We start from the raw sequence: 21,042 nt of genomic DNA, 5'->3' as shown, positions 1-21,042 counted from the left end.
GTGGGTTGAAACATTTCAAGTGCTGTTCTCAACTTAGCAGGCAAAATTCTACCGAAAGCTTCGCAGAATATAGACAGGGGGCTAATATGTCTGTCTGCCTCTTTCTCTCTGTCTGAATCTCCTCCCTCATAAAACTGAACTGACAGTGATACATATTTGACTATTAAGAGTGGTGTAGCAGAACCGTCGGGTGCTACGGTGCTTTGTAAGAACCGCAACAGCGTCACGTTCGCTCCGCTCTGGAGCGCCAGGCTGGCTAGGCCACGTGGAGCTACAGAGCCGGCCGCAGAAGCAAACTACGAGGGACGCCAGACCGCGCCTGTGTGTGCGCGTGGGCGTGTGTTTGTACTTGTGTGTGTGTGTGTGTGCGTGTGTGTGTGTGTGTGTGTGTGTGTGTGAGCGCAAGTCCGGCCGCGGCGCCGGAGGCGGGCTGGGGCGCTCAATCTCGGAAACAAAGGGGAGGCCCACTGGCCGCTGGCCGCCCGCCCCGGGGACAAACACAGCACAGTACAGCGGCCGCGCCGGAAGCCAGAGTCCAGACCCCAGAGCCAGCCGCCGGCGGGCGGACAGCGCGACCGGAACGGAGCGCACCGCCGCAAAAGTTGCCGCCCTCCACCCGCTGCCCTCCTCCACCCCCCCCCCCCACCCGCCCCTGAGTCCAGATGAAACACAAACTTGCCACCCCGGCCCGGGCGCACTCACTCGCCTTAATTATAACGGCGCTCTTTTCAGACGCGCCTTTTCACCGGCTCGCCGCCGTGTTGACACTGCCGTCCCCCACCGGCGGGTTCGGCTTTACGGCGGCCTTCACGTGCGGCGCCGACGTCGCACCGCTCTTGCCTGGCTACCTTCCAACCTTCCGCCTAGCTCTCACTCCACAAAGTCTCGAAACGGCCTGATCTAACTCTTAAGCCATCTTCCCACGGGACGTGGGGAAATGCTTGGACGAGGAGCTGCTGACGTCACAGCTTGGAATCCGAGGCTGACGAGGAAGACAGGCCGTGGCGTATACGTCACCGTTCGAGACACTGCAGTCTTACGAGTGCCAGCAGCCGTCTCCGGTGGGGAGCGAGTAACAATTTCAGACGAGTTTAATACACTCCTGGAAATTGAAATAAGAACACCGTGAATTCATTGTCCCAGGAAGGGGAAACTTTATTGACACATTCCTGGGGTCAGATACATCACATGATCACACTGACAGAACCACAGGCACATAGACACAGGCAACAGAGCATGCACAATGTCGGCACTAGTACACTGTATATCCACCTTTCGCAGCAATGCAGGCTGCTATTCTCCCATGGAGACGATCGTAGAGATGCTGGATGTAGTCCTGTGGAACGGCTTGCCATGCCATTTCCACCTGGCGCCTCAGTTGGACCAGCGTTCGTGCTGGACGTGCAGACCGCGTGAGACGACGCTTCATCCAGTCCCAAACATGCTCAATGGGGGACAGATCCGGAGATCTTGCTGGCCAGGGTAGTTGACTTACACCTTCTAGAGCACGTTGGGTGGCACGGGATACATACGGACGTGCATTGTCCTGTTGAAACAGCAAGTTCCCTTGCCGGTCTAGGAATGGTAGAACGATGGGTTCGATGACGGTTTGGATGTACCGTGCACTATTCAGTGTCCCCTCGACGATCACCGGTGGTGTACGGCCAGTGTAGGAGATCGCTCCCCACACCATGATGCCGGGTGTTGGCCCTGTGTGCCTCGGTCGTATGCAGTCCTGATTGTGGCGCTCACCTGCACGGCGCCAAACACGCATACGACCATCATTGGCACCAAGGCAGAAGCGACTCTCATCGCTGAAGACGACACGTCTCCATTCGTCCCTCCATTCACGCCTGTCGCGACACCACTGGAGGCGGGCTGCACGATGTTGGGGCGTGAGCGGAAGACTGCCTAACGGTGTGCGGGACCGTAGCCCAGCTTCATGGAGACGGTTGCGAATGGTCCTCGCCGATACCCCAGGAGCAACAGTGTCCCTAATTTGCTGGGAAGTGGCGGTGCGGTCCCCTACGGCACTGCGTAGGATCCTACGGTCTTGGCGTGCATCCGTGCGTCGCTGCGGTCCGGTCCCAGGTCGACGGGCACGTGCACCTTCCGCCGACCACTGGCGACAACATCGATGTACTGTGGAGACCTCACGCCCCACGTGTTGAGCAATTCGGCGGTACGTCCACCCGGCCTCCCGCATGCCCACTATACGCCCTCGCTCAAAGTCCGTCAACTGCACATACGGTTCACGTCCACGCTGTCGCGGCATGCTACCAGTGTTAAAGACTGCGATGGAGCTCCGTATGCCACGGCAAACTGGCTGACACTGACGGCGGCGGAGCACAAATGCTGCGCAGCTAGCGCCATTCGATGGCCAACACCGCGGTTCCTGGTGTGTCCGCTGTGCCGTGCGTGTGATCATTGCTTGTACAGCCCTCTCGCAGTGTCCGGAGCAAGTATGGTGGGTCTGACACACCGGTGTCAATGTGTTCATTTTTCCATTTCCAGGAGTGTATTTCTTGACTGCGTGTTTAAATGCATGCAAGTTCTCGATAGCACACTACAAAATTAAGACCAGTCGTGTGAACCTTCTCCATTAAATACTGATTTCCTGTCACTGCATGGAGCCCACATTTCTCGAAGATGGCCTGTGTAGGAAGCAAAGGTTGTGAGAGTGGATGAGTCTGGGAGGAATGTGGGCCTGCACAGCGTCAGTGATGGTCTTCTAGAGGAAGGAAGAGGCATGTGTGATGTCAGCAGGATGGTGAAAGGTAAGGGGCTGGCTTTCGACCTGAGGCAGTGGATTCCAGATAGGCATCCCAGTCGGCAAGGCAGTAGTCATGGATGGACTTTGGAGGGCACCAGGGCATGGGGCAGGAGGGAGACCATGGGCAGAGGAGATGGTTAGAAGGACAGGGAAGTGCTCACTACCAATGGGACTGACAACATCCGTGGTGTTGCGGCCAAGGAGGTTGGGGGAAGTGAGGATGATGTGCTATGGGAGAGGAACAAGGTCACCATGAAGGGTTGAAAGTAATTGATGCCACCACTGAAGGGTGTCAGGGTCAGAGCTGTGGATGTTAAGGTCGGTGGCAATCACGTACACTATGTGATCAAAAGTATCCGGACATCTGGCTGAAAATGACTTACAAGTTCGTGGCGCCCTCCATCGGAAATTCTGGAACTCAATATGGTGTTGGCCCACCCATAGCCTTGATGACAGCTTCCATTCTCGCAGACATACGTTCAATCAGGTGCTGGAAGGTTTCTTGAGGAATGGCAGTACTACACTGAGGAGAGGGCTGGCACGAAGTTGGCGTTCCAAAACATCCCAAAGGTGTACTATAGGATTCAGATCAGGACTCTGTGCAGGCCAGTCCATTACAGAGATGTTATTGTCATGTAACCACTCAGCCACAGGCTGTGCATTATGAACAGGTGCTCGATCGGGTTGAAAGATGCTGTTGCCACCCCCGAATTGCTCTTCAACGGTGGGAAGTAAGAAGGTGCTTAAAACATCAATGTAGGCCTGTGCTGTGATAGTGCCACGGAAGACAGCAAGGGGTGCAGCACGAGCACAACATAACACCGCCGCTTCCGAATTTTACTGTTGGCACTACACACGCTGGCAGATGATCTTCACCTGCCATCGAATCGCCACATTGTGTATCGTGATTCGTCGCTCTACACAGCGTTTTTCCTCTGTTAAATCGTCCAATGTTTACGCCCCTTACACGAATCGAGGCGTCGTTTGGCATTTGCCGGTGTGATGTGTGGCTTATGAGCAGGCGCTCGACCATGAAATCCAAGTCTTCTCACCTCCCGCCTTACTGTCGTAGTACTTGCAGTTGATCCTGATGCAGTTTGGAATTCCTGTGTGACGGTCTGGATATAGGTCTACGTATTACACATTATGACCCTCTTCAACTGTCGGCGGTCTCTGTCAGTCAACAGACGAGGTATTTCTGTACGCTTTTGTGCTGTACGTGTCCCTTCACGTTTCCACTTCACTATCACATCCGAAACAGTACACATTGGGGTGTTAAGGAGTGTGGAAATCTCCCGTACATACGTATGACACAAGTGATACCCAATCATCTGACGACGTTCGACATCCGTGAGTTCCGCGGAGCGCCCCATCCTGCTCTCTCGCGATTTCTAATGCCTACTGAGGTCGCTGATATGGAGTACCTGGCAATAGGTGGCAGCACACTGCACCTAATATGTAAAACGTAAGTTTTTGGGGTGTCCGGATACTTTTGATCGCATAGTGTAGGTGGAGAATGTACGGTTAATGAAATAATGGGTGAGAGGAGCTGTGGGAATGAAGACGTTCTCGACTCCAACTTATACAGCGCGCTGAGAGTACTGATGCACATGTTTCAGAGTGTAACGGAACATATTAAAGGCTTTACTTTAATGAAGTATGCGATACCCTCCAAATTCAACCAGTTTAACGAGTATTTATGATTATAGAAAAATTATTTTGTATGTTAACAATGATTGCACAACACGTCTCTATAAACAGTCAACCCATTAAATTATACTGAATAACTGACCCACACAAAAGTTAATATCACTTGATCACTGATACAGCAAATGTCATCATGTAAAAACACTAAGTTCATCTTAAATAATTAATATGAAGTACGAAAAATAGTGACCAACTTAGGTATTTTGGATCTCCTCAAGTAAAAATCACCCAGTGAAACCTATTTGTTCACTAGGAGCGTTTTCACTCAGTATTCACGTAATCAATCCTATTTTAGACGAAAACCAATGTAATTGTTAATAATTCATGTTACTTACTTATTTATGCAAATTAGAGAAGTCAATTGACAAACTTCTAAAAAACGGCCTTTTTGTAACAAAGAATTATTCTGTCAAGTCAACAAATCTGTCATTTTAATAACATGTTAAATTATGTCACTCGATGCAAATTAATAACTTTTCTGCACAAATAATGATAACAGATGTACATGTGACTTATAAACTATATCTCTTTTTAGTAGTTCTTTGACAATGTTATAAATACAAGCAGCAATAAGGGTCGAGGGCGCAGTCGGAAAGTCACTTGGTAAAGTGTGTTTGTGTGTTATTGTTTGAGGTGGATAAGCAATGCAAAGAACATGTAAAGGAAGTACTACTTTGTGTTGTGTCATGGTCTTTGGTGGACAGTGGAATTAAGATGGCCATCAGAGTAATAAATATTTGAAGTTTACATATTTGTTGGTTTCGCCCGTTCTTTATCATCAAAAGCACATAAAAAACACGGGACCTCATGTATTTAACCCTAGACAACCAGGTTTAGAGCCAGCATCAGCATCGAGACACAGCATCGATCCAGCAAGCAGCAGCGATTACCACAATGCATTTTAATGGTGCCAACCTAACATCAAGTGCTAACAAGCTCCGTAAATGGGAGTGAAATAGTGCGATTATAGCAATTAGCAATATCTATGACTAGGCGACCATTACAAGAGTCACGGTGACAGAAGAACACCACCACCTGGCGGTAGCGCCCTTGGAGGTGAAACTGGTTTGGCCTCTCACTGCAGTCATCAGAGATTTCTGGCCTCTTCGTCTGGAGCAAATTTCGGAATATCCGTTGGCGACACAATATTCCGCAATTGCAGGCTTGCTGGATTGGAGAAGGCATTCTTCCACTGTGTGAGTTGTTTGTCTTATACAGGCCATGTGACACTGCCGAGGTATTTTCTAAATTTCCGCTTTCCTCAATAACAAGTTATCTTTCACTGATCCTAGCTGGTCAGAAGTCTTAGATGGTGGGTGGAAAATCACTTTCACCTGAAAATTACTAGAGATTCTTGCTATTTTGGAGGAAATATTTCCAACGAAGGGAGAAATGCTAGGGACTTTGCTGGTGTGTTCTCCTCTTTATCCACCTCCCAGTCCTTGGTTTTACCTGAGAGTACCCTGTTAATTTGCCAGGTAGAGAATCCATTGTCTCTGAACAATGTCTTTAAATGTGCAAGCTCTTTTGGTAGACTATTGACATCCGACACTGTATGGGCACTACGTACAAGGGTTTTAAGCACACTCATGGCTAGGATGGGTGATGAGAACTTAAGATTGCAAGTACAAATCAGCGTGAGAGGGCTTACGATAAACAGTGGGTTTCAGAGAGCTGCCACTCTTCCGTTTGACGTCCAACCAAAACATCCAGGAAAACAACAATTTTCTCTAATTCCATAGTAAATCGAATGTTCTCATGAATGGAATTAACAGACTTAGAGAGCGGGATGGTAGTTGGAGCTAGACGTATGGGATATTCCATTTTGGAAATCGTTAGGAAATTCTATATTTCGAGATTTACGGTGTGAAGTGTGTGCCAAGAAAACCAAATTTGAGGCGTGAACATTCATCACGGGCAACGCAGTAACCGACGGCCTTCGCTTAACGACCGAGAGCAGCGGCGTTTGCGTAGATGTGCCAGTGCTAACAGAAAAGCAACACTGCTTGAAACGTCCACAAAAATCAGTGTGGGACGTACGATAAGCGTATTCGTTAGGACGGTGCAGCGAAATTTGGCGTTAATGGGCTATGGCAGCACAGAATCAACGGAAGTGCCTTTGCTAACAACACCAACACTACATGGCCTGCAGCACCTCTCCTGGGCTTGTGACATATCGGTTAGAGGTTGACCTTGGACGACTGGAAAACGGTGGGCTGATAATATAAGTTAAGATTTCAGCTGGTAGGAGCAGGTTTAGAATACCGTGAAGATCCTACGATGCCACGGTCCCAAGTTGTCAACAATGTTGTACAAGCTAGTGGTGGCTCCATAATTGCGTCGTGGTGTGGACTGTGTTTACATGGAATGGACTGGGCTCTCTGGTCCAGCTGAACTGACCATTCACAGGAATGGCTGCTTGGAGGCCAGCTGCAACCATTCATGTTCCAAAACAACGACTGAATTTTTATGGATTACAGTACACCATGTCGCAGGGCCAAATCGTTCGCGACTGCTTTGAAGAACGTTCTGGACAGCTGGAGCGAATTATTTGACCACCCATACAGCCTCTTATGCCTGAAGTGATGCATGTGAAGTAATGGGACATGGTGATGGTGAATGTGATGAGCTGGAGTATTCTAGAGCACCAACAGTGAATGGTGGCACTTCTAAACCGACGGAATTGTTTATCAGTCATGCTTTCTATATGCCGTAGTAGACTTAATGAATAATGTCTTCTTCGACTCTCTGCTGTGACAATGCTGATTAGAGAAATCGATAAAAACTTGTCAGCTGTAGATATTTGCCAACTGGTCTTTTACCTTCTTCACAGTGTTCAATTCGCAAAGTACATTCGTTGTTGGGAACTTAACGTTGTATAGTGATGGTCTGAATAGGGCTGTGTTATCTGGGAAACTATACCTGGTAACTCCGCAACAAGGATTGTATAGACACGGATGTCTCTGCACTGCTTCAGCCAGCTTGGTGCGAACAACTTGGGCCAAGTCTCACGTCACAAACTGCGAAACAATGGACAATGCAAGGACAGTCGCACCGAAGTCGTTGCCAAAGCAGTTGCATCGGAGTTGGTTACTTGGGAGTCGCACGCAGGTGTATTGTAAGTGAACTGCAGTCACCGCAGTGAGCGAGATACACTACAATGCAATGGGCCAACCCGCAAGAGACGGGTGTCGGGCGCTTACGCGACATTTCGTTGTAGTTGAGTTACGTCTGTTCGACTGCTGCTTTTACGGAAGGGAATTATTTTTTAAGAATTTGATGCAGTACCACACCGACGGTTACTGAGTAAGTAAGTCATGTCAAGATCAGAAGTGTGTACACGCTACAGTTGCAAGGATTTTGTGCCTACGGTTACTTTAAGGTATGTCTGAAGCACAGCCTTTGCTACTGCCAAGGAAAGTTTTATTTTCCACGACAGGTTATATTCACTGAAAACTTGCAGGTCACAGGACAGGGACCTATCGAAGTACTTGGGTGCGTACATCATAATAAAGGTCTACTATCCGAAAATGTCACTGTAGCATAGTGGGGAAGAGCCAGACCGAAGTCACGCAGCTACACCACCATATCTGTTCACAAGCAAGTGCCAAACGACACATTGTCTTCATATTAGTGTACATGAACACGATTTATAGTGAAGGACAGCAGCAACCCATCACTCATGTAATTTTGCAGTTTTATGAAATTCTGCAGCGTGCCATTACTTTGCCTGCATTTTTTAAATACTTTTCGCCTGCCAGGGAGCAAAGGTCACGTTGGAAACCAAACTGACTGTGTTCTACGCTCTAAGAAAAACGACGCACAACTAAGGAATTATCCGAATGGAACGGAAATCGGTAGATGTGATGTACCTGTACAGACAAACAAATGATTACAATTTCAGAAAAACTGGATGACTTACTCAAGAGAAAAAGTGTCACAAATGTAGCGAATCAGTAATGCGTTGGTCCAAATCTGGTCCCTATGAAAGACTTATGACGGCTTGGCATTAACTGAGAGAGTTGTAGGTTGGCTTCCTGAGAGATATGGTGCTAAATTCTGTCAGATAGGTGCATCCAGGTTGTTGATAAGAGTAATATACAGAATAACGGAAAAGAAAGCTTAGAATCTGTTAGTTGACGATCGGTTTGGCTTTATGAAAGGTAAATGTATCAGAGACATTGCGGTTGATAAAGGAAGCAAAATTAACGAAAGATCAAGACAAGTTCACAGGATTTGTCGACCTAGGAAAAGTGTTCTAAATATATAATGTGTACAACAGCCAAGAGTGAACAATAAGAGAGGAAGATCAAAGACGAAGTGCTTCGATTAAAAAAGGTGTAGGACAGGGATGTATTCTTACGTTGCTACCGTTCAATCTATACGACGAAGACGCAATGACAGAAATAAGAGTGATTGAAGAGTGGGATTCAAATTCGAGGTGAAAGGATATCACGATTAAGATTCGCTGATGACATTTCTGTCCTCAGTGAAAGTAAAGAAGAATTATAGGATCTGCTGAATGGAATGAACAGTCTAATGAGTACAGAATTGAGAGGAAATCGAAGAAAGACAAAAGTAATGAGAAACAGCAGAAATGAGAGCAGCGAGAAAACATTAGTATTGTTGATCACGAAGTAGACGTAGTTAAGGAATACTGTTATATAGGGTGTGAAGTAATCTATGACTGAAGGACCAAGGAGGTCATAAAAAGCTGACAAGCACTGGCAAGAAGGGCATTTCTGGCCAAACAAAGTCTACTTGTGTCAAACATGGGCGTTAATTTGAGGACGAAGTTTCTGAGAGTGTTTGTTTGGAGCACATCATTATATGGTAGTGAAACCTGCACTGTCGGAAAATTAGATGAAATGTTAATGTCAGAAGTGGGGAGGTTCGCCTGGGAGTTGGCGAGGAAAGGAAAATATTGACAAGAAGAAGGGAGAGGATGGTAGGAGATCTATTAGGACACCACGGAATAACTTCCATTATACTAGAGGAAGCTGTAGAGGGAAAAACCGTAGAGAAAACAGAGATCGGGATACATCCAGCAGTCAGTTGAGGACGTACGTTGCTAGTCTGAAATGGAGAGGTTGTACAGAAGAAATTCATGCCTGGTCGCATCAAACCAGTCTTAAGACTTGTGTGTGCGTAAAAAAAAGAAAAAAATCTTGGGCAGATGAGGGCGATATGCCGCTTCTGTGCGCACTTAAACGGTGATTCTGGACTGAAGTTAGTTTAGATTTTCGTGTTAGAAAGTTCCTGTAAATTTAAAGTCATTTATTAGAAGGATCGTGGGATTCTCACGACTGGTAATTTTCGTATCACTTACGTCACTACATATTGGGTCGGCCTTGTTCTTCATCTAGATACGATTCACTTAATATATCGTGATCCCGATAAAATTTCCTGTGTATCTGCGCTGCGAGTCATAAGCTAGGTTTGACGATTCAACATTTATCAGAAAACGGTGAATTTCACCTTCAGTTATTCTGTGCGTATTTGAATCTTTATGTGTGAGCATACGAGCATCCAAGTTGTGTTCCTTAGTCAACCTAATCTTCTCTGAATAATCATGATAATATAATAATAAACAGTTTACAGATACGGAACCATAGTGTTAACATTCTGTATGTGACAACTGTTTATTGGAGTTTTGGAGTACACTCCATTTTTGAATAAACGCATATTTAAAATCAATTTAGTTCGTTAACCTTTACTTGATGTGCAGAGCAGTACACCATCTCATTTCCAGTGCCCCTTAAGCTCATCCATCCCGCAAGGGAAGGATACTAAGAAGTGTTCAGTTAACTGAGTTCCTAATCGATCGATCTATCCTATAAATCAGATTTTATTCTGAATCAAAATCAGATATCGGGAGGATATAATTAAAGTGCAACTACTCACTGAGGTCCAGTGTGGGCCGTAATTATCGTATTGCAGCGAAACATGAGAGATAATGGGTTAACGCGGAACCGATTTACTCCGGAAAAAGAATAGTTCCAATTTTGGCCACGAGGTGCAATTTCGGTGCTGTTCAGCACCTCGTTGACATCTTGGGTGCTCATATTGAACAAATTATCTAAGCGGTGGTTAATGATAGAATCAGAAATATGCCTTTCTCACTTGTTTAATCTTCTCTGCCCACATCCTGTTCCTTATCCATTACAAAAGGAATCATTTCTGTACATCTTCCTCGCACTCCTAGATACAGATTTGCACCTGGTTGCCAAAATTTGAATTAATTTATGTCCAGCGTAAGACGGGTCCGCATTATCGCTTAGTAATATCTAGCAAGTTTCACTGCCGTACGATAATTACAACCCACACTGGATCTGTGAGTAGATGACTCTGAATTATAACCATTCATGCTTTGATTTCCGTTGCGCGATTTCTTTGTTATATTACGAAGTGCTAAAATCAATGTTTTTAGGTCTTAAAGTGAATGACATTCGTTGGAAGGCAGAGTACATAAGTACTGTTTTGCTCAACAGTACGCCCACTGTTACGGGAAAGTCCATGTTATACGATGGAATTGCGTACCACCGCAGAAGCAACAGATAATATTGAGGCGTTTTCGATAGTTTATAAACGATGGACGTCCTTTAGTTGGCCGGCCGAAGTGGCCGTGCGGTTAAAGGCGCTGCAGTCTGGAACCGCAAGACCGCAACAGTCGCAGGTTCGAATCCTGCCTCGGGCATGGATGTTTGTGAAGTCCTTAGGTTAGTTAGGTTTAACTAGTTCTAAGTTCTAGGGGACTAATGACCTCAGCAGTTGAGTCCCATAGTGCTCAGAGCCATTTTTTCCTTTAGTTGTTTACCACTTTCGTTCACTGTGGCTTGTGTTTTCTCCATTATGCTCCAGTGGTACTTGTAACTTATAATATTCATTTATAAGGCTTTACATAAAACCGTACGCCAATGAGACTGTTTCCCTATGTACAGTGCCAAACCCACACATGTCACCTCAAGAGATAGAGAATACATAGAAAGGGTACGCCAGTTATTTGTCATCCTGTGGCGTGATGCCGTACTGTTCGCGACCATATTTTATATTGTCATCATATAACTGTTTTAGAAGGCAGAGGGTTGGTGTTTCGTTTTGTAAGCTACATAAAGACTGAATTTCTTTTCGAATTTGCGCCCGTCGTGAGCTCAGGGTATGGATTCTCACACATATCTCGGAAAAATGTTGAATATGGGTGTAAGTATTGTTACATATAACCTGTAACTGTGCTATATTTGGTGTACATTGATGTATTTGTGCACTTGTTTAACAAAGATTGTTTCATCTAAATTTCTCTTACCATTTACGGTAAACCGTATGATATTCGCAGAATTTTGTAACGATGGAAGATCTTGTCAAAGACTTCCAGTACACTTTGTAACATTTCTGAAACACCAGGAGCTTAAGGTCGTCTTTTCTTCAAGTAACTGAGAACTTATTTAGTGGTATTTGCTGGACAGAGGATTCGGTGACATACGTCTTTCTTATATGAGCATTATAGCTTAATTGATTCAGATTTCGACATTACTGTAAGTATTCCTCCAATAATCGTTTCACTGTATTCTGCGTCATTTTAAAAGCACCATTTCGTATTACAAAATGTGCATTACCGACAGAAAGATCTGTAATTTCCTGTGGGTAGATAGTTAATAGTTTCGAATTATAATTTCAAATTGTAATCAGAGCCCTTTGCACTGAAAATACTTTATGAAATAGTTTTGTATTCTTATGTACATGGATAGTCATTATGCAGAATTTGGATGTATATGGTGAGCAGATAATGAACTGATTCAGCAGGGAGATGTTTTACCTGGGAATTGTCGTAAGCATTATACTCGTAAATTTACGATCAGCCAAGAACTTCGTTGCATATTGGTCTGACTGTGGGCCTTATATCGTACTGTACCTGATCCGTGAAGCGGGGTTTCCGCATTTGATCCACGTAACACAAAGTTTATTTCACTTTTTCAAATGCAAATACAAATTTAGTCACAGGATATATACTGTTTATATAAAAGCAAACCTTTTCTAGAAAGTTTTTCTCTGAATTCTCTGTTCTCCAAAACTTGACATGTGTTCTACTAATTTTGAAATTTTTCTTTATTAAATGCTGTGTATGTTCCGCGTAGTAAAGGGCGTGTTAAACCACAAAAGAACAGATCGTCAACTGTATTTTCCAGACCGTTTATTCACGCTGTGATTATCACGCAATAGATCGTCTGCAACTAGAGTATCCATATGTTACAGTCACTGCTGAAAGACCGATGTATATCAAGCGCTCGTCCGCTATAATCAGCGCTTATTTTCTCTCTTGGTGTGGTTGCTGAACATTAACAGTTCGATGATATCTCATAGTTCCTTGACACTTTAACCACGACCATCCTATATCACACTCATTTGTTTTAACAACGTTAAATATGGTGGATCGTTGTTCAGTTGTCTTTTGGTGTCGCCAGAGGACGTTCACTGAACGTAGCCGGTAATGGAGATGACGTAAATCACTTCTTAACAGCGGGTAAAGTGGTGTTTTATACACCTTAATGCATTAGCAGCTGTGACAGCACAGTACGAATCTAGCGTAAAATTATTTTTAAAAATTAATATGTGACATAAATGGTTGTAACTTTTAGTTGCATTGACTTAGAAGCTTACATTTATTACACCGCCAAGACACCATGGACGCTAGTATGTGACATAAAAATCAACCTCATACCTCTCCCTGTTCCTGAGAGACAAGGGTTTTAACAGTGGGATAGACAGACGAACGGACAGATAGCCAGTCAGACAGACGGACTACAAAGTGATCCCGTAAGGGTTTCGTTTTTATCGATTGAAGTGCGAAACCCTAAGAATCGTGATGTTAGTATTCTCTCAAACACACGCCCGCCATTGCCTAAGGCACATCTTTCTGTTTAATTTTTCATCCCATATTATGGGTAACATTCCCAGATGCAATAGCGACGTAGCTATTATTCGACAACGCGTACCATAGATCTGAGCGTATTAAGCACTATATCGGTCCCCTACCTGTCAACAGCCATGTTCAGTCTAAAAGTACTGCGAGTTGTTACCTTCAAGTGCAAGGATGAAAAGTTATAGTGGATGTGACGCGACAATAATACAAAAATAGTGCCGTCAGTCTGATAATTCTAGTGAGGATATGAAGCGTTTTCAATAGAAGAAGGGGCGATAATAAGAGTTTTTACATCCCATCGATGGCGAGATCATTGAGAGGGTTGGATAGGGTGGGAAGAGAAATCGGTCGTGCTCTCTTAAAAGAACCACTCCGGGAATTGCCACAAGTGTTTCAGGGAAACCTAAATCTGCCTGGCAGGATGGGAGTTAGAAACGCCAACCTTTCGAATACGAGCTTAGTGTGTTACCATTGCGCAATCTTGGTGATATGGTAAATTCCCGTTACTAAGTTGGTTTTAGAGTTTTCTAAAGTAACAAAAAAAATGAAGTGGGTAGATTTCGAATCTAGATTCAGAACACAGTTGCATTATCGAGTAAACCCTTCCTCTGAATGAAATCTTTATACAAAACGGAGTGAAAGGAGTTCAACTTTTTCACAACTTCCATTATTTTAAAATATTGAACATATCCATGTATCAGCGCTTGATCGATTTCCTCGTTTCTAAGCTATGCGGCAAAAATAGCATTTGTCATTCGGAAGTGTTACTCTTTTGATTCAGTTCGCCAATATTCTTTGGCGACAGGTTCGGCCGTGGCTTAGTGATATGGCAGAGGTGTTATTTTACTCAACGTCTGGCGGGGTGTGGCTAAGTTCAAATCACCCGAAATGGACAGATTGTTTTGATTTTTATGTTTATAATTGACGATAAGAGCCGCTAATGTTTAATCAGTCGCATTTCTTCCTAAAATTTGTTAAATAGAACATGGGGGCCGTCATACGCTGATGAGCCAAAACATTATGACCACCTGCTTAATGGCTTGATTTTTCGTCTTTGGAACGAAATACGGCACTCATTCTGCGTGTCAGGGACCCGACAATTAGTTGGAAAGTTTGTGGAGGTATGTGGCATTAGATGTCTACGCACAGGTCATGTAATTCGCGTAAATAACGGGTCACTGATTTGGGAACGCGGTGATGGCCCCAGATAGTGACTCAGATGTGTTCCATTTGATTTGCAACACCCGAATCTGGTCGTCGAGACTTCAATGTGAGTTTACTAGAATGCTCCTCAAAGCACTGTAACATACGAGGTGCTGCTAGAAAAAAACCGGACTGATGCTGGAAAAAACATTTATTTACAATTATTTACAATTTCATGTTATCTCCTTCAATGTACTCTCCTCCTCCGTCTCTACACCGCTCCATACGAATTTTCCACTGTTCATAGCTATACTGCAGATCATTGGTAAGTCCATACATTACTTCCGTCGCTTTTTCTTTTACTGCTTCAACAGTCTCAAATCTAGTTCCTTTCAAAGCTGACAGGGGGCCAAATCAGGTGAGTAGGGTGGATGATCTAAGATGGGAATGTTGTGTTTTGCCAAAAACGTCTTCACTGACAACGCACTGTGAGCTGGGGCATTGTCTTGGTGAAGGACACATGACTTTGTTCATCTTGAAACTTTCATGAAGAATCTGCCTAACACTTTCCTTGTGAACTCCTGTTAACTCAGACACTGCTCTGATTGTTAAACGGCGATCTTGTCGAACAAGTTTACCGATTTTTTCAATGTTTGCATCAGTTTTTGCTGACAATGGTCTGCCAGTGCGAGTGTCATTACTGGTGTCTTCGCGGCCATCTTTAAATCGTTTAAACCACTCAAACACTTGTGTTCGCGATAAACAATCATCGCCGTACACTTGTTGTAACATTACAAACGTTTCACTTGCAGATTTTCCTAGTTTGAAACAAAATTTGATGTTAACACGCTGTTCTTTCTGTACACTCAACATTTTCCGACGCACAGACAAAACGTCAACTACTTAAAACAGACGCCACGGGCAGACTGAGTGCAGGAGGCAGATGAAACTCGAGCAGTAGGCGGAGCGAGAGTCACGTGACAGGCCACGCGACTTTCAGCCTTATTGCATTCGTTTTATTGTTTCACCAGTACCAGTCCGGTTTTTTTCTAGCCACACCTCGTAGGTTCTGGCTTCGGTACACGGACGATTATATTGCTGAAATATAACGTCACTGTCGGGGAACACTTCAGCCATAAAGGAATGCTGGTGGTTCGCTGGAGTCAGTGTGTCTTTGATTACTACTACAGGTCCCACGAGAGCACAGGAGAATGTCTCCTATGGCAGAATACTGCTCCCACCAGACTGAGTCTGTGGCGCGCTGCACGTTTCAGGCCGCCTTCAGCTCGATGACGGAGTTTTTGGAGATGACCACCGACCTAATGTAGCAAAAATGTGATTCATCCGATCATCCGACACATTTTCATTGATCGACCGTCGAACTCCGACTGTTCCGTGCCCACTGCATCCGTATTTGACAATGTCTTTTTCTCAACATATGAAGACATAGGAGTGGTCTGCCGCGGATCTCCATTTTCAACAATGTACGATGAACGGTGTACTCCGAAACATTTGTGCTTGCGTCAGAATTGTGCTAATTCGGCAGAGATGCCACACATCACCATCTATCCTAATTTACAGAGCATACAAGCCTGCGAACCCTAGGTTCTGTAAAGATTCGTGGACGTCCAACCATTTAGCTCCTAAAGGATGTTTCACTGTCCATCTACGTCTTTCGGTAGATGCTTACGACTGTAGCACTTGAACATTCAACCAGCTTCGCCCATTTACGGCATACTCGTGAACAGGCTCCACGTAATAATAATCTGCCCTTTGTCAAAATCGCTTACCTCGATGGATTTTCCCATTTGGAACCCACATCTTCGCTGGGGTGATCCCCGTCAGAGTCTGCTCCGCTTACGTAGTTTTGTTACCGCGTCACGTGCCGGCAACGCCACCAAGCGGCATCAAACGTTGCGTTGGGCAGTGGTCATAACGTTCTGGCTTACCAGTGTATACAAGGTGAGCAAAATCAGACTAGTCTGGGAAGTATTTCATGTACGATGAGATAAATAACCCAACACACACATTTGGGACAGATGAAGTAATATGTGTTGCCTGTCTTAAGGTGCATGAAGTGTTTTATAAGCCAGCTTTGTTTAGTTCACTGTGTAAACAGTGTGATTCATCTCTCCCTACCACTGGTTTGTATGCAACCCTCAACGCCTTAATATAGCACTTGTAAGGTATTCATATTCTCCCACTTACTATCCACAATATATTAGTTCTAGAGAAAAAACGAGCAGGACTTCCTGTAACAAATTTAATTAATCAACATAGGATTAAGCAGCCAACCAGTTGCACATAAACTGTAGGAACATTCACCTTGGCTTCGACACCTACAAGGGATGTCTTCGGAATGAAATGTTGATAAATCGTAAAATTACAGTGCTAAAAATCAATAGTAGGATTTGGAGCTTATATGCTCAAGTAAAAATTAAAATAAGACGTTCTAGCCTTTGCCACGTGTACCCAGTTAGGATCATCATCAGATATGAAGACACCCCTAGCAGGTGTCGGAACGTAGGTCAATGTATCTACCGTTTACGTAAAACTGGTTGGCTGCTTAACCCTATGTTGAAACCAGTAATCGGTTGCTAATTAACGGCAATGTTGAAAGCAGTAGAATTTAATGTAGATGAATTTTGTACTGGGATACGTTTTTTCTAGAGGGCACGGATTTCGAGTTATTCAAGAAAAACGCGTTTGAAGGTCACTTTTGTAGGTTTTTCTTGGACAATTCAAAAACTACGCCTCTAGGAAAAACGTCCATTACAAAATTTAATTACATTTAATTTCCTACAAAAAGTCACATTTATTTTTTCTGTAGGACTAATAGTTTACACATAGAGAGCAGGAGAGTATGGAAATCTTGCACGTGATAATTGAAGGCGTTGCAGGCTGCAAAAGCTCAATGGTAGGGGCAGCTGATTCACCCTGTATAACATGAGAATAATTAGGGCCACGTGGAGCAAGAGAGGGACAAATGCATGTGTATCGACAAGTAAGGTCACGATTATTTAACTGAGTTGGCTTATGTCAGAGCAGAATAGGCGCTTTGGTATTATTTTGTTGGTAATTTTTTGGGCTGGAAGACTTCATGGCCTGACCCAGGGTTCCCAACTGGACATAGGGCAGCCAATATTTTTTTGAGCAACAAATCTTATTGGTGGATTCCTAATACTCCAATGGCAGATATCTGCTCCACCCAGTGCTGATAGCTTTATATTTCCCTTATGTGTTGCGACTGCGTCGTTTTAGCTACTAACCATATTGAGTGTTGCTAGTCTCTTTGACTGTTACTAAGCAACGGTTTCACGCGTGGCGCCGTAAGTGCGTGCGCGTCGAGTTCCGAAACTTTTACAGACTCGCGAGGTGCGGTCAAGAGGCAAGCCAGCGACTGTCAACTAGATCGCCGTCTGCGCTCCTTGCGGCAAGCTGCGCAGGCGCCTTCAGAGGAGGGCGTGGCTGAGTCCATGACGACGGCGCCGGCGGCTGGGCGAGCGTGAGAGCAGGAGGCGAAGTGGACACCTCTACATCGAGGGAAGCAATCGCCCGATCGCGGCAATCGGCAAGTGGTGTACCAATCGGCTCGTGGGTAGCCCATGCTCAACAGAAAGAATAAACTCGGTGAGCACGTTTCGCAACTCTGTCTGTCGCAGTGAACTTGTACCGTGAAGCTGACTTCAAATTCAGTACAGTCTGCTCGGGACAATTTGCCAAACTTTGTTTCTAGTAAGAGCAGTCGCTTGTTGTTTGATAGTAATTACTCTTCGACGCACATGCTATGTGATTTCTGTCCGCTACTTTGTTCTTGTCGTTGCGAGCCTGGTTAAATGTTACACCTTACGGCTGAATTGCTAACTTATCACTTGTATTCCGGGGTAAAGCGGGAGAACAGATTTTTTGTACAGCTGGTCTTAACTTGCTGCGTGCGTTTGACTGCAGTTCACAGTAACTGGTTTTATTTGACGCTCTGCTTTGCGTAAGTTTAATTAAGCTCCTCTTAGTAACAATGTCTATGCAAATTTCAAGATAACCCTATTACCCTTCTACCAGATTTACCGGGACTTCGTTTATTTATTCAGGAGACTACAGCTATTGCTATACTTTATACACTAAGGCAACAAGTCATGGGATAGAAATATGGACATCCCAAATATGGAAATCCCAAAAGTAAGGTATCCTTTTTTTTTATAAATACATAGATCTGTTTATTTCTACAATGGTTTACATCAGTTTACAGCTTGAACATTAAGCTATTTTTCGACATAATCACCGTTTCTGTAGATACATTTTTGTAGACGCTGTGGAAGTTTTTGTATGGCCATGTCATACCAGCTCACCGCCATGCTGTTCAGAAAGTTATGAACCTCTTCTTTCACTTCGTCGTCGGAGCTGAATCGCTGGGACCACAATTAACGCTGACAGGTACTGTGAGACTGTGAAAAAACTCAAACGGGCAATTCAGAACCGGAGAAGGGGAATGTTGAGTAAGGGCGTACACATTCTACATGACAACGATCGCCCACACACGCTCGGCAAACCGTTGCTCTCCTGCAACAGTTTCAGTGGAACATAATCACCCACCCACCCTATAGTCCTGGCCGGAAAGCGATTCAGCTCCGACGACGAGGTGAAAGAAGAACAGCATGGCGACGAGCTGGTATGATATAGGCATACAAAACTGCCACAGCGTCTACAAAATTGCATCGACAGAAAAGGTGATCATGACGAAAAATAACTAAATGTTCAAGCTGTAAACGGATGTAAACCATTGTAGAAATAAACAGGTCTATGTATTTATAAAAAAAATAGGAGATCTTACTTTTGGGATTACCCTCGTATACAGATGTCGATAATATCGCATACACAAATTATAAAAGGGCACTACTTTGCTGGAGCTGTCATTTGCACTCAGATCATTCATATTAACCAACTTGTTTATGGCCGCACTAAGAGAATTAACACACTTTGAACGCTGAATGGTACTTGACGCCAGAGCCATGGGACATACCATTTCAGAAATCGTTAGGGAATTCAGTATTGCAAGATTCACAGTGTCAAGACTGCATAGAGATTACACATTTTGGGCATTACCTCTCACAAGGACAGTGCTAACAGACAAGTAATAATGCGTGAAATAATCGCAGAAATGAATGTGGGACGTACGATAAACACATCCGTTTGGACGGTGCAGTGGAATTTGTCGTTAATGGGCTATGGCAGCAGACGACCCGTACGAATACCTTTTCTAACAGCAGGACAACGCCTGCAGCACCTCTCCTGGGCTCGTGACCACATTGGCTGGACCCTAGATCACTGTTAAACTGTGGCCTGGTAAGATGAACCTCATTTTAGTTGGTAAGAGCTGACGATAGCGTTGGAGTGTGGCGCGATCCCCACGAAGCCATGGACTCAAGTTGTCAAGATGGCACTGTGGAAGCTCGTGGTGGCTCCATAATGGTGTAACCTGCGTACACGTCGAGTGGACAGTCCTCTGGTCCACCTCAACCGATCACTGACTGGAAATGTTGGTCCGGTTACTTCGGGATCATCTGCAGCCAAACAACGATACGCCATGTCACCTGGCCGCAGTTGTTCGTGATTGATTTGAAAAACATTCTGGACAATTCGGGTGAATGGCAACCCAGATCTTCCGACATGAATCCCATAGTACATTCATGGGACGCAATCGAGAGGTCAGTCAACGCACAAAATCCTGCAGCGCCAACACTTTCTCAGTGCTGCAAGGCTATAGAGTAGCGTGATTCAATATTTCTGCAGGGGACTCCCATTTCCAGCGGCTTATTGAGTCCATGTCATATCGAATTGCTGCTCTACCACGAGCAAAAGGAGGTCCGACCGATATTAGGAGGCATCCCATGACATTTGTCAGCTCGTTGTAATTAATACTGTTTTAACATCTTGTTATTTTTAATTATTTAATGATTGAATATTGTTGTGAATTACCATCGGCTAAAAGAATTTTTTAAATTTTTTCTTGTCAAAACTGTGGGATTCAATTCATTCAAGCACTCTTTTGTTGTTGCTTGGCTGTTCAAGAGTGAGCAGCTGTTGTCGTAACACAGAAGCACTTTAGTTATTACTTCCTCGTTTTATTCGAGTTGTTTAAATTACGTATTGAAAACTTAGATGATTAAGATATTTCTTGTTAGATACAATGTAATGTGTAATTTTAGGAGAACTTAAAAAGGCTTTCGCTTCGTGAACTGGTTACTATGTGTTTCTTCTTCTTTTTTTTTTTTTTTTTTTTTAGAATTACCACGAATTGCTCTACAAGGCCTGTCGAAAGGCGCCGGCACTGTCCCCTGCCCATACCCAATATCTGCATCATCGTAAAAGCTAATTTATGCGGCGTTTGCTCGCATTTAACTCTATTGTCATTTATTTCTGTGCGCAGTGCTGGAAAATTTAAATAACATTCCCTATTATTGTGCGAATGACATTTTTTGAGGGTCTGGACCTACCACTTCACAAA

The sequence above is a fragment of the Schistocerca nitens genome, chromosome 1, assembly GCF_023898315.1.
Source record: "Schistocerca nitens isolate TAMUIC-IGC-003100 chromosome 1, iqSchNite1.1, whole genome shotgun sequence".
Lineage (NCBI taxonomy): Eukaryota > Metazoa > Arthropoda > Insecta > Orthoptera > Acrididae > Schistocerca > Schistocerca nitens.
This window is presented reverse-complemented; position numbering follows the sequence as displayed.